Below are 14,762 nucleotides of genomic sequence, written 5' to 3' on the forward strand. Positions count from 1 at the left end.
TTTTTTTTTTTTTTTTTTTTTTTTTTTTTTTTTGTTCTGTTCTGGCTCACAGCTCTAAGTACAGTTCACCGTGGTGGCGAGGCCAGGCAGCAGGAGCTGGGAGCCGCTGGTCACCTTGCATCCAGTGTCAAGATCCAGTACAGCAAATGCACGCTCTGCTCAGTTTCTTCTCCATCTACACAGTCAAGGACCTCGGCCAGGGAAATGGCACCACCCTCACTGCGAGGGTCTCCCTCATTTCGAGGGTCTTCCTACTGAAGCTACCATCATCAAGATAGTCCTGCCTGTTTAAGGGCCTGTCTCCCACGTCATTTTAGATTTCTGTCAAGCTGACATCATTGATGATGACCCATCACAGGCATTGTTCAGCAGGGTTAGCTCTGTGGCCATCCCAAGTAAGGAACACGGAGGTAACTAGTGGGTACTACATCTCTGCGTGTTTCCAGAGAAGTCTGGTGGCCAAGTCTGCGAGCTGATCGGGAGAGGGCCACCCTGGGGGAGGGCAGGTACCAACTGATCAAGGGCCCTGACAGAACAAACTGATGGGGGAGAAAGTTCTCTCCATCTCTCCTGGTCTCTGGATGTTTTAGCTGCCCTGTCTTTGGATTCTAGGACCCTCATAAATAGTGACCAGTTTCTGAAGCTTTCCGGGGGCCTTTTCAACCTCCATAACCTAGTGGGCCAATATCCCTAGCAGTCCATTATCTGTCTGCCCATCCATACAGTCATCAGATATGCATAAAAACAACCTGATCTCTCCATAAAAACTTGAAGCTCAACAAGAATTATTCATTCCGATTCCCCTTCATCCTTCCCCCGCCTCCCCACAAGTCTCCTACCACCTATCCATCCCAGGCTGGCCTCAAACTCACGGCCCACCTGCCTTAGGCTCCCAGTGCTTGAGAGTGCCAGGGGAGCTGGCTTACCGTTTTAAAGATGATAACATTTCTTAGCACACAGTAAACACTGTCTTGCCACTGACAGGAAATAGTTAAGACTGTGAGGAGAAGCAGGGAGAAGAGCCAGGATCTCCTGCTTAACCAGCCCAGTTCAATCTTCAAGACCAATTAGTGTCTGGAACCCCAGGTGTGACTGTCCTACTTGAACAATGGTCCTAAGGAAACTGGAATTTTCCCAAGAATCTCAAGCTGAGAGAATGAAAAGGCTGAGCCTAGGGTTAGTAACTGTGTCTCAGGAAAAAGGTTCAAAGTTCTGATAATACCAGATCACTTTGCAGGAGACACTATGGCCCAGACAGTAATAGATGGAATCACGCCTTGACTGCTTCGCAATGCGTTCCTCTTGTTCTCTGTTTGAACACTTAGCTCTGGGGTCAAGACACCGAAGATGGACTTGGGGGTCCCTGAACCCCATTATTTGTTCCTCTTCCTAATGTGGCCACATCTGATCAATCTCCTTTCTCTGCCTCTCGCTGTTACTTGACCCCCCCTCCCCCATTGGCATACTGAGGAAGAGTGGCTGAGCCTAGCATGTTAGGGCTCCCAGGGAGCAGAGTCTGACCCTAACAGCTCTGGTTTTCTGATTTTGTATTCCGGATTTGTGCTTGCTGTCATGGAAGCCAACACTTACTTGTTGGTGAATACGCACTGTAAGACAGAGGCAGGGCAAGGCCTCTGGAGAAGAGCCTGGCCCAGGAAGAAAAGTCTGATTATTAAAATGATAAGCAACAAGGAATAAATTAAATGACTGTTCATAGAAGGGGGACAAGGCACAAAGGAAGGAGGGAGGAAGACCTGACACCGAGTCACAGGCACAGAGAGAAGGCGGGGGAGGGAAGGACTGATTTTCTAGTGTGAGGTTCATGAGGACTGAGCGCAAACCCCAGCATCCCACAGCCTCCCTGCTATAAGAAATGACTCAGGAGGGGCTTATCACGAAATTCCTCTTTCATCTGGGCCTCCCACCAACTTAAAACAATGCCTTGAAAACTCACTCAAGACCCCTACGGTAAATCCACATCCCTATTATTCGGAAACCTCTTACTAGAAAGCTGTTTATCCTCAATTCTATGTGGTCAGCTTCAGAAAAGAAAAAAAAAGGGGGGGGCCTTCATTTAAGCAGTCTTTTCTAAAATAAATAAATAAAAGCCTCCACAAATACCAGGACATTATCATTTGGACTAAATTCACAGATTCCGACACAGGCAGCCAAGATCTTCGGCCTCAAGCACAAACATGCTTTGCGTTTTATTAATCACAAAATAAACAGATGGAGGAGGGGGGCAAGCATGCCTCACTACGCATGTTAACTAAATGACGTGGTGTTCGCAGGCTTCAGTTTATTTTTAAGTAGGTATTTCATTTTGAACTTTATGATGATAAAAGTCATAAATGCAGGCTCCGGGAAATGTAGGAAGTGCAGTAAGAAGAAAACCAGGGGCCAGGGCTGGAAAAGCCTTTGAATTAGCAGCTCATGGTCAATAAAATCCCCCGGCTGGCCAACTTCCAGTCCGAGTCAGAACACTCTTCTAGCCCAGTTCCAGAGTTGGACAGCGTCGCTGCTGGCTGTCACTCATCATTATGTCGTTCCTTGCTGTGTTTTTTAAAACCACCGCAGGACTCCACACCAATTCCCAAGCTTCTGCGAATTCTCTTGTAAAAGTTACCACCTCGTCTGTATTGTGCGGTCTGTGGAGAAACCAGAATCCTCTGGGCTTAAAAATCCTGAAAAGTGGGGTTTGGGGGTACCACTGGATTATGACAGCACCAACCAAAGGCTACTTATGGTTAGATAGCTGGGGTGTGGAGGTACCACTGGATTATGACAGTGCCAACCCAGGGCCACTTGTGGTGGGACAACCAGCAAAGAAGTCCATGAAAGGGCTGCTCTGGGGAATAGGAAGCCATGAAGTCAGGTCAGGATAGAAGATATGATGGGCCCAGGAAGCGTGGAAAGACCGGGAAGCAGGGTTTGAGATAATGAGAATTAGTCCCATTTACAGGAAAACAGCAGCTCCAGGTTTGCTGCAGGGGTCAAGCCCCTCTGCAGGAGAGCTACCCAAAGGTTCATTTGCTGAGTTTATTGAGCAGCTACAAAAAGAGCTCAGTCTAAAGGAGTTGAGGGACAGAGACCCAGCTGGGTACTGACTGGTAATCTTTCTAAACAAAGCCACTCTACACTCCACGACAGCTACAACCTTCGAACCCACACAGATAAAACCAGACCACCATGTGTCTCTCTAGCTTATATCTGTTGCTCTCCAATGGATGACTAGAGTCTGCCACCACCACCACCACCCCCAAATCATCAGCATGTCACTCAAACTCAGCCTATGACAGAAGTCACACATTTGAGTGTCAACACTGTATGAACATTTGTCATTGGGGGGATTAGCTAAAGCAATCTTATTCTATTATATACAAAATGCATTTCAAGGACTGGGGAGGTGGGATAAAGTGCCTGCCTTGGACCTGATTTCCTCAGAACCCACAAAGAAGCAGGGCACGTCTGCAATCCCGGGACTCCTACCATGAAATGGGGCAGAGACCGGAGAGTGCCCAAAAAGGTCCAACTGGCCTGACACATACAGTAGCGAACAACAAAAGGAGTGACCCTGTCTCCAACAAGGTGGAAGGAGGTGGCAGATACCTGAGTTTGTCCTCCAACTTTCACACGCAGGCAGTCTGACACACACACACACACACACACACACACACACACACACACACACACCAGAGCAACTTTTTTTCTTTTAATCATGCCTTGAAGCTTCAGACCGGATAGGTTTTCAGAACTTATGGTGGCTTTTTTTTTTCTGTAACTTGCAAATATAAACAAATTAAAGTTGCCTACAACTTTGTTTTTACTGAAAGACTATAAGTTCTAGAAATTCGGAGAAGGGACAGAGAAGGGACAGAGACAGCTTCCCAGACGGCTTTAGTGACCCTCAATCAAGTCCCCTTCATGCACTGTGAAGGCCTGATGGTGTCTCTGACTAGACACAGGTGTGCATAAAATAAAACCGTTTAATACAGGAAGAAAAACAACAGAATGTGCTGTGACCTCCGACTCAAGGCTGATGACGACATAAGATGACAGCTTCCAGAGTCTCCCAGCCCTGAGGAGAAGCAGGTTCAGCTCCAGCCTGGGCTGTCTACCTGAGAGGCATGTGAATTCATGCCTCGGGCTACTTTTTAATTTATCGTTATTATATTATTGTTTTGTTATTGGCGCAGGGCTTCACTATGTCCCCTACCTGACCTGGAACTTGCTGTCAGAACCAGAACTCTAACGGAACCACCTGCCTTTGCCTCCCAAGTGACAGGATAAAAGGTGTGTGCCCTAGGCCTGGCTATTTTTATTACTTTTAAGATATGGGTGTCTGTGTTTGTGTGCATGTGAGTACAGGTGCCAACGGAGGCCAGAAGAGGACACCAGGTCCCCTGGAGCTGGAGTTAGAAGAGGCTGCGAGCTGTCCGACACGGGTGCTGGGAACCAAACATGGCTCCTTGGCAAGCACAGTCAATGCTCTTGATGGCTAAACCATCTCTCCACACCCTTGCTTCGGGTTCCCTGGCATTTGTAGCGGGCCAATACCCTGCCCTTCACTGCACTTGTCTGGCTCACTTGATGTGAAACTTAATTAGAGCTCTCATCTTCAAGTTGAAGAAGGTTTAAGATTAATTAAGACAAACATGATTTTAACAGCTAATCAAAAGAAGGTCACTATGGAAAATAATGTGTAGACTAATTTGCTTGACTGTAATATCCAATTCACAGGCTGTAATGTGAATATCAGATAGTACATAGGGACTGTGGAGATGGCCCAGCAGGTGAGAACAATTCTGTATAAGCAGGAGGGTCTGAGTGTGAATCCCAGAAGCCATGTAGAAAGCTAGGCATGGCTCTGCTACGCCTGTAACCCAGCACTGGAGAGGAGGGGGACGGAGACCAGAGGATTGCTAGGGCTTGCTGGCTGCCAGCTTAGCTCCAGACTCAATGAAAGACCCTGTCCCAATATACCACACACATACACAGTACATATATACACCATACACATGTACATATGCCACACACATATACTGTACATATAAATATACCACATACACCAGATACACATACAATGGACATATACACAGCAGATACACATACATCATAAACATACACATTGTACACATATACATATACATGTATATGTATTTATACATATACATATATACCATACATATCATACACATGTACATGCACTACATACAAAGTACATGTGTATATATATATATATATATATATACCACAAACACACATACACACACCACACACATGTAAATCTACCCCTTACACATACAGACAGACACACAACACATTAACATACACTATACACACCTCACACATATACATATACCACACACAGAGACATCATGCACACACACACACACACCATGATGATGGCACATCTCTAATAAGAAAACCTGAAATTCTGAACACTTATGGGTATCTCCTTTCTGGGCTTGCAAAGTTTTAGCCTCTGAAATACTTAGAATTTGGGATTTTTCTGATCAGGGATGTTCAAGCAGTCAAGTCTATGGAAGTATTCCCAGATACCAAACAAACAGAACCCAGAGATACTTCTGGTTCTAAGCCTTTCAAAATAAGAGATGCTTGATCTGTATATCAAAGTCTCTATAATAATAATAAAAATTTATGTTTTACTGAAAGGATGGGGGAAGGGGCATGACTAAAAGCATTCCACAGAGTAAGTGTCCAGAGCTGACACTCGGGAGACAAGGACTACCTCAGGGTCACTGGGCGCTGATCTCCACGCAGTGAGCATGACCAGCAGCTTAAGGCTGGAAGGGGTGGAGGGGGAAAAGGGAGGGAAGGACTGAAATATTCCCCATCGTCAGGAAGGACACCGCTCCTCCTCCGGGGTCACTGCCAGTTCAATCTGAATTCCTTCGGCACAGATCCACACAGTTCCTGGGTCCCCCCAGCCTCCTCGCCAGCCCCAATTCACAGCAGCCATTTCCCGGTTCTCAGAACAGATTCCAGGAAGGTATCCTGGAGACAGACATCAAAGGAAGGAGAGCTGGCAGCCCCAAAACAGGTCATGCTGGTAGGAGAGTGCTAGAAGCCACATGAAAAGCTGAGAAGTCACAGGGCACTTTATTATTCCTATTTATTATTATTATTATTATTATTATTATTATTATTACCACTATTATTATTTAAAGAGCTCAGAAATATCTCTCGTTTTAGTTTTAGTTTGAGGACAGCAGGAAACGGCTTTGAAGTCACACAGCCCGGAGCAGCACTTAGCGACAAGACAGCCAGGGATGAAAATGCTCATTCAGTGGAAAAAGCCAGAGGTATTCAACACTGCTCACAGGCTGGCTGTCTCTCCTCGCTAAGTAATAACCCAGAAGCCTCGAGCTCGGTTTAAGGACATGAGGAAGGAAAGGGAATTGCCTCTAGATAAAACCAGCGAAGCTGGGACCAGATTGGACAGTCACCAGGCTCCGGAGGGCCCTGTGGGGAGTCACAGCCACATATATGGTTTAAGGACAGAGAGCCCAGTAGATCCCCACTTATTTGGAGGGGCAAGCATTGCTGGAGCAGGCACCTCGCTCGTCCAGTGTTCCTGCTCTTGAAAGCAGTATTTGGAAGTGGGGGATGAAAATGTGGCTACAGCTGGGCAGAGAGCACGTGACAAGCAGCCACGTGGTCGGTCAGTGTGGAGGCTTAACATGATCCTGTCTCAGCAGCTCCCACAAACACAGAAGGAAGAGCACAGACCCGTCTTGCCAGGACGGACACACACACACACACACACTCCCATCACCACTCTGAGATGCTGAAAATCTGTGGGTACTAAGGCAGAAGGGGAGGAGGAAGAGAAACACCCTGCCTTTGGGCAAACCCAGGACCTGACAAAACTTTCCCGGTTCAAGAAAAACCCCTGAGCCGGGTGTGGTGGCGCACGCCTTTAATCCCAGCACTGGGGAGGTAGAGGAAGGCAGATTTCTGAGTTCGAGGCCAGCCTGGTCTACAGAGTTCCAGAACAGCCAGGACAACACAGAGAAACCCTGCCTCAAAGGAAAAAAAAAAAAGAGAAAAAGAAAAGAAAAGAAAAGAAAAGAAAAGAAAAGAAAAGAAAAGAAAAGAAAAGAAAAGAAAAAGAAAAAACCCTGAGGAGTCAGAAGCTGTGGAAATAAATGCAAACAACGAAGCACAGAGGATACGAAGAGCAGATCATCAGAAAATTTAAAAAAAAAGAAAGAAAGAAAGAAAGAAAGAAAGAAAGAAAGAAAGAAAGAAAAAAGTATGTTTGCTGGTATGCAAAGAATATATTGTTTTTAAGCCAAATAAAGTAAAATTAAGGGACTAATGGTAAATAGACCAATAAAAATACAGCTGGGACTGGAATGTAGCTCAGACCAGTGCCTGCCTAGCAGTCACCAGGCAGCAACAGTCATAAAGCTGTACAGGACTCAACAGGACGAGAGACAACAGTGTTAGCAGTGTTGGGGGAGGGGCAAATTTAAAACAAAGCTAACAAACAGAATGAAATGTAGAGAGAACGAGAGGGAGTCAGGAGAGAAAGCAGTATCAAAATCTTTTCTCCTCAGGGCTTCGGACCAATCCAGAGCCCTGTCCACGCTAGGTAGATCCTCTACCCCTGAGCTATGTCTGACTTTGATGCAGCAATTCTCCTAGGTGCATACCCTCGCAACTGAAGACATACCCAAAGTATAAACAGATGTTTGTAAGTTGCCCAATGACAGTACGAGGCGGCTTTAGTTTTCCTTCACAGAAAAATACTGAATGAACCATAGTGTGTTTGTGTGGTGAAATACCCTGGAGCCATCAGAGAGTATCTTCCAGAAGAGTATAGTCCTGTGTGGAAAGAGAATCAAAAGACACTGGTAATCCGTAAGACACATGTGGTCATACATGCAAAGAAAAGCTGAGGCTACTTTACCTCTACCAAGGCCTACAGCCCATATGTAAGCGTGTGCACATGTGTGCGTGCACGTGCACGAGTTTCAATTTCCAGCAATGATCCAATGTTAGTGCCTTTTTTTTGTTTTTATTGAGACAGGGTTTCACATGGCCTGGAACTCAACATATAAGCTTACCACAAACTCACAGAGATCCTCCTGCCTCTGCCTCCCAAGTATTGGGTTTAACTGTGTCATGTTAGTTATACCAATGCTAAGTTGTTTTGCTGTTGTTGTTGTTGTTTTAAGGAAAATATCCTAATAAATGTTTTTATTTTTAAAAAAATGAAAAAGAGGGAAAGAGATTTGGGCTACTTTAAAATGCAGCAGGTCTATGGAGAATCAGCTGGATCCAAAGCAAAGGCAGCGTTCCTCATGAAGATGCGCCTGGACCAATTACTCTCCCTACGTGGGATGGGCCCCTTACAGCCGGCCTCACGTGACAACCGCTTGAGGCTCTTCAGAACCTTAAACAGGACTTAGGGCAGGGTTGTAAATCCACAACATGTCCATTCCACTCTGGGATTTACTCCAGGGTTAGCAGATCTAACCCCGTCCTCCCTGTTCTGCAAGCATACTTCACTGCTTTAAAGTAAGCTGTCAATTTCTAAAGGTAAATATTAGGGTTAGTTTCTCCTTGGGCACCATAATTCTCTCATAACTAAAATGTTTGTGGATTTTACGTCTCTCAACTGAGGCATTTGTTCTGTGTGAAGGGACCCACTGTACAAGTGTATTAACTACCTGATTCCAAACACTTCCGAGAGAAGTCACACAAACACACACACACACACACACACACACACACACACACACACACGGAGGGGAGGTTCCACAGAGACGTGCTGGCCAGGGGTTCCTGAGCACTCAGTGAAGACCTAAAGATGCTCAGGCAGGGGTCAGAGTAGCCGCCCCACCCCCCCACACACCTTGTTACTAAGTCCAAGCTTTGTCCTCAAAAGAACATCCTTAAAAATTGTTTTAGTTCAGTCCCCCTACCCCACCCTGCGCAAAGAATTCAGCAGCAGGGCTGGAGAGAGGGCCTTTGCAGGCACTAGCACACACACTCTAAGAATAAAATTTTAAAGGGGTGATAGTGGCTGAAGCGACGGCTCAGCGGTGGAGAGCACTTGGTGCTCTTGCAGAAGATCCGAGTTCCATTCCCAGCACCCATGAGGTGGCTCACAGCCATCTGTAACTAGTCGGAGGGAGTCCAACAGACCCTTCTGGCCTCTGTGGCACAAGGCATGCATGTGGTGCACGTACGTACACACAGCAGTCCGCAGTGTCACTTTAGTAAATGAATGTGGGATAGAGAAGTGAGTAAGATGGCAGAACAGAGCGGTGCAGGAGCTAAGCAGAAGAGGCGGAGCTAGAGAAGTGGTGGCAGCCATGGGTATGGGAGTGAGGCTGCTGTGGACAAAGGGGCATGTCTCCAAGTAGGGCCAGCAGGGTGGGGTGCAGCAACACGGAGCTCTCGCAGGCTCTACCCTGGACACGCTGCCCAGTGGCGTGACCACGTGAGAAACAGTTCATTTTCTGGACTAAGCCTTCTCAAAAGACTTCCATGGTCCATGCTGCAGCTGGGAGCCCTGTTATCACCCGAGGCCCTGTTGATGCCCAAGGTCTGTGTTGCTGCTGGAAGCCATGTTGAGTTCCATGGTCCCGATGCCGCTGTTGGCTGCGTGAATGGATGTCTGTGGTCCACGCTGCTGTCAGCTGCTATGGGGCAGGGGGCTTCTTTTGCAGTGGTAGGATGACTGCAGACTCACAATTGAGAATGAGAGACATTGTAGCCTTCTATAAAAGAGAAACAGTCCAGACAGGAAGCTATTGAAGACAGTCCTTAAAAACTATGATAAAGACGCTAAAGTTATAAGGAGTCCGTGGAGTGTTCAGCCACAAATGTGACATCTATATCACACCCAAAGGCCAAAGGACTTCAGGAGAGAGAGCACAAAAATTATAAGAGCCTGAGTTGGGAAGGACTGAAGCTAAAGTGTCTTCTCTTTTTTTTTCCCTTTGGAGACAGGGTTTCTCTGTATAGCCCTGGCTGTCCTGGAACTCACACTGTAGACCAGGCCAGCCTCGAACTCAGAAATCCGCCTGCCTCTGCCTCCCGAGTGCTGGGATTAAAGGCGTGCGCCACCACGCCCGGCTCCTATGCCTCTTTCTATACCATCCTCCCCAGCTCAATGCCATCTACTCTTTAGTTATCTCTCCACCAGGCTGAACCTTCTCTCGGTAAGCAAATCCATAAACTCCCAGGAAGACACACCCGACTCCAGGATGTGCTTCTGCCGTCCTGTGCAGATCTCCACCGGCACCCAGATTACTGGATACAAACTCAGCAATAGGGCTTAAGGGTGCAACCACAATCGGGCCACCCAAGGAACAAGCTGGGACATTAAATGTGCTATTTGGTGAACACTCTGTCAGAAAGGTGAATCGGCTGTCTGCACGCAGAAATCAGATTTCACATTTCATACACATCTCCTTCAGAGGGCTGCCGGGGCTAGCTCAGTGGGGGAAAAGCACTTGCCATGAAAGCCTAACTTCATGAGTTCAAATCCCCAGATCCTACAAAGGCCAAGAGCATACCATCGGCAATTCTAATCCTAAAACTCCTTGGAAAAATGGTAAGGGGGGCAGAAGAATCCGGGAAGCTCACACTCCCCACCAGCCTGGCAAACACAACAGCAAAACAAAACAAAACAAAACAAAACAAAACAAAACAAAACACAGAAATTCTGCCTCAAATAAGAAGAAATAGCACCAGAAGTTGTTCTTTGCACACTCTCATCCACAAACACAGATGCATACATGTGCACACAGATTGCATCAATCCGTACCTGCATCCCTGTAAGCTTCTTCCAGGGATGAAGGACCCTCCCACCAAGCTGCCCCAGCCCCACACTCCCCAGCAGCTCCCCACTTACCAACCAATGAGTCTGCCAGAATTGATAAACAAGTGGACTGCTTTTTATTCCTGGGTTGCTCTCAAAGGTTAGACAACGAAAAGATTCACTAAAAAGAATGTCTGCTTCCAGAAAAATAAATAAATAACACTAATAAAAACACCGCACTGCCCTGTCTCATAAGCACACAGACCTGTGCCAGCCAGCATGCCCACAGGATCCATGCACTGGGGTGACAGTGTCTGAAGCACGGTGCCCTGTGTAGTTGGCCTTGTAGTACCAGAGGGTCTTTAAAGAAATCCTGCAGAACAGACAAGAATGCCCTTGCAAGTTAAACCCTTGGGCTGGGGTGTGAATGGGGTGCTTGTGTAACATGCCAGGGCCCTGTGTTCCATCTCCAGCATTATGTAGACCAGGGTGGCAAGATGGTCAGAAATGCAAGGTCATCTTCTGCTATGCAGCAGTTTGAGGCCAGTCTGGCATGCATGAAACTCTATCTTTAAGAAAGGGAGTGGAGGAATAGGAGAGGGAGGAGGGGGGAGGAGGAGGGAGAGGAGGTGGTAGTGGTTAAATCCTTAAAAACAGGAGTGCATACCAAGGGTAGAGGTTTCCATACCTTGAGTTCTACCTAATGACTGGGTCCAACAGACCATGGTGGCAACAGCATGCGGTCATTCCCGGACCTCCTCTTCCCACAGGGTCTGGGGCAACTCTCTCCCACCTGCCCTTGCTCTTCTCTCTCTCTCTCTCTCTCTCTCTCTCTCTCTCTCATCGTGGCAGTTCTGCCTTTGCACAGAAATGCTAATCTTTGAGTCCTGATCAGCCAATCAGGAGCTCCTTTACATTAAGCCAGCAAACCACAACCTGGAAATGTCCTTGGGGTCCTGGGACCTTGGCTGTTCTCACCCTGGTAGCTGCTCAAAGGGCTCTTTCTTTGCTGCTAGGGACACTCCCTAGGGCAGGGAGAGGTGGTATGTGCTGAGGGAGGGAGCTGGTCTAAGGAAAAAACAAGGAACTGATGGATTCTGGGAGCCTGAAAGTTCAGAAGGCCGGTGTATTAGCCCAATTTCTGTTGTCATAACAAAATACTTGAGGCTGAGTTCTTTACAAAGAAAAGGTTTACAGTCTAAGATCAGGCAGATGCATACTCTGATGACACCCCACTTCCAGTCACAGCAAGAGGCAGAAAAGGAAACAGTCACGTGAGAAGTGGCCAGATGCATGCCGTGGACTCACTTTATAACAGTCCACGCTCACTCCCACAAGACTATCAGTCATCTCTGCCCTGAGCATCGCCCCTGCTGTCTCATTACCTTACACTGGGAACCTCCTCTTAAAGGTCCTTCCACGGCCTAACTGCATGACATTGTGGACCACATCACCAGCACTGGGGCCTTTGAGGTTTAGGGAACTGAGGTTTTGAGCCACTTTCCTGAACTCCCTTGGGCAGGAGTCCAGTGGGTGTGCTCAGTCCCTGGAAGACACTTCACCCTTCTCCACTGCTCCCACTACACCGTGGCCCAGAAAGCCCTGTAAAAACACAGGGCCATATAGCTCCTTCTCCTTTTTCTTTCAAAGAGTTAGAGAACTTTAATTACATGTGTGTGTCTCAGTATGCGTGAACATGGTGCAGATACACCCACAGAGGTCAGAGGAGAGCATCGGATTTCCTACAGCCAGAGCTCTAGGTGCCATGAGCCTCAAGTCTGGCATGGTGGGAGGAACTGAACGCAGGTCCCCTGGTAGAGCTTCCAACACTTAGCCATCTCTCTAGCTCCTATATTGGCTTCTTGGATACACCTCTCTACTACTAAGACTTGGTAGTGCTTAGGGTAAAAAGAACAAGATGTGGGGGAGAGGTCCACAGCCCGGTGAGTCCACCATGCACCAGCTCAGTGGGCACACCTCTTAATCTCTTTGAGCCTAAGTGTACCTCACCATAAAACTGGGCGATGCTAACTCTACTAGGACCCTTGCGCTAAGTTAAGACCATGTATGTAAAGTACCTTGTGACCTAGTGCACAGAAGAGGCCACTTTTAATGACACTCTTGGTCAACTCAAATCCTAGCTCCAACACTTGCCAGAATGACTGCAAAACTAATCAGCCTGACATTGCTTCACTCTAAGGCTGTGTGCAGACTGCTAGTGCATAAGAGGCACTGGGCCAAGCAAGGATACCCCAGTCAAGGAAAGGTAGAGCACCCTGGCTTACGCTCATTTGCATAGTTACTCCAGCAACTCCTCATTGATGCTGCCCTGTTCTACATCAGGAAGTGCCAGAGCCTGTTAGAAACACATTAACACAGGGAATCACCAGGACAGTGTGTGAAGGGGCCTCCTGGGTGCAAGGATGAGACTACGCTGCATTAGACTGTACCTTAGCAGCTTTGCTCTACTTGTGCCAGCAACTCAGAGAAGCAACTCAGAGTACTGACTGTGCTCTAAGCTGGGCAAATAACAGTGAGCCGGCAGCCTGGGAACGCATATTTTAACAGCTCTCCAGAGTGCCCTGACTCTTAATCAGGGTGGAAATCAACAATTGATATTTCCTTTGGAACAAGCACTTAAGGTAAACAGAACAGAGTCCCAACCTGGCTCCCTACCTCCTACAGGGCTCTGCGGCTGAGAGCTGTATTCCTTCCCCCACTGCAGCCTTATAACCACACCTTGACGCTGGGAGAAACAGCAGATGTGTGTGTGTGGGGGGGGGGCAGCCTCATCTTACCTCCACTGGCCTCCTATGGCCATGATCCCATTTCCCTCAATGATTTTGGAGCAGAGCTGCCCAGCAGAACCTCCAACTCCCTGGCCAGCCTCTGGACTCGGAACTCAGCCTGGTTATGGCTACCAGGGTTCTACAGGCAGACATAATCAGTCCTTCCACTCTGGCAACCAGGCCACATACCCTGTGATCACGGCCATTTGGCCTGCAGCTTCTGTGGTGGGGAACACAGAGTCTCAAGAGCCAGAAGAAATCCGTCCCAAGTATTCGACTGCCTTGCTTGCAGTCAAAACAATCAGCAGGCTTCAGGAGTCATTTCTTTTTTGAAAAAAATAAAAATAAATAAATAGAGATCACTAAAAAGAAGCCTTTTAACTCAGGAGGTAGGCCAATCACCTTACAAATCCAAGACCCTCAATCCACACCTGTCATACCAGGGGAAATCTTTTAACTAGGGAGGGAGGGAGGGAGGGAGGGAGTGTGTGTGTGGGAGAGAGAGAGAGAGAGAGAGAGAGAGAGAGAGAGAGGAAAAGAACAGGGAGACCAGGAAGAGGAACTCAGATCAACACCCCACAGTAAAGCTGGGAGCTTCACCCTTTCCCCTGAGGCAGGAAGAATCAAGGAAGAATTTCAAAATCTTTTTATACAATTAAAGAGGGGATCTGGTGGGGGGAAAGGAGCAGGCACAGAAATAGAGTTTAAGGTTTGCTATTTTAAGCGCAAAATAAATCGCGATGGGAAAGGCCTAGCAGGTATGGTTTTCTTTTCAAGATCTTATGGAAGACAGAGACTGTGGCTGGTGTCTGAGTGGACAGCCCAGTAAAGGAACCGTCAGGCTGGGGGGGGAGGGGTCTCACCCTCACGCTCCCTCGAAAGCAAAGAGTTCAGCCGCATACTTCCACAATGTTAAAGTCTTGAATGATGGCTTTTAAATAATTCAGATTCCGCTCTAATGAAGTGTAGAGATCACCATTAACTAGCTCTGAGTCACTAGACAGAAAATGAAGTGAAAGGGCTGAACCCAAGATGGCAGCAGAAGAAAGAACCAGATGGCCTGGCGAGCAATCCTGCATGAGGGTCCTACCCAGTGACACACAGTAAAGGCGGCAGCGTAGGAAATCACATTATTTTTTTTCTTTATTATTTTTTTTTCTAAGATGAGG

At 47.3% G+C, this 14,762-nt stretch overlaps 1 protein-coding gene across 1 annotated transcript in view; it reads right to left on the bottom strand.

The window, feature by feature from the left end:
* The window catches only part of Nxn (nucleoredoxin), a 139,570-nt gene that overhangs the window by 99,545 nt on the left and 25,263 nt on the right, over positions 1 to 14,762 (bottom strand). The gene's annotated exons all lie outside the window — the stretch shown is intronic.

The sequence above is a fragment of the Mus pahari genome, chromosome 14 (genome assembly GCF_900095145.1).
Source record: "Mus pahari chromosome 14, PAHARI_EIJ_v1.1, whole genome shotgun sequence".
Lineage (NCBI taxonomy): Eukaryota > Metazoa > Chordata > Mammalia > Rodentia > Muridae > Mus > Mus pahari.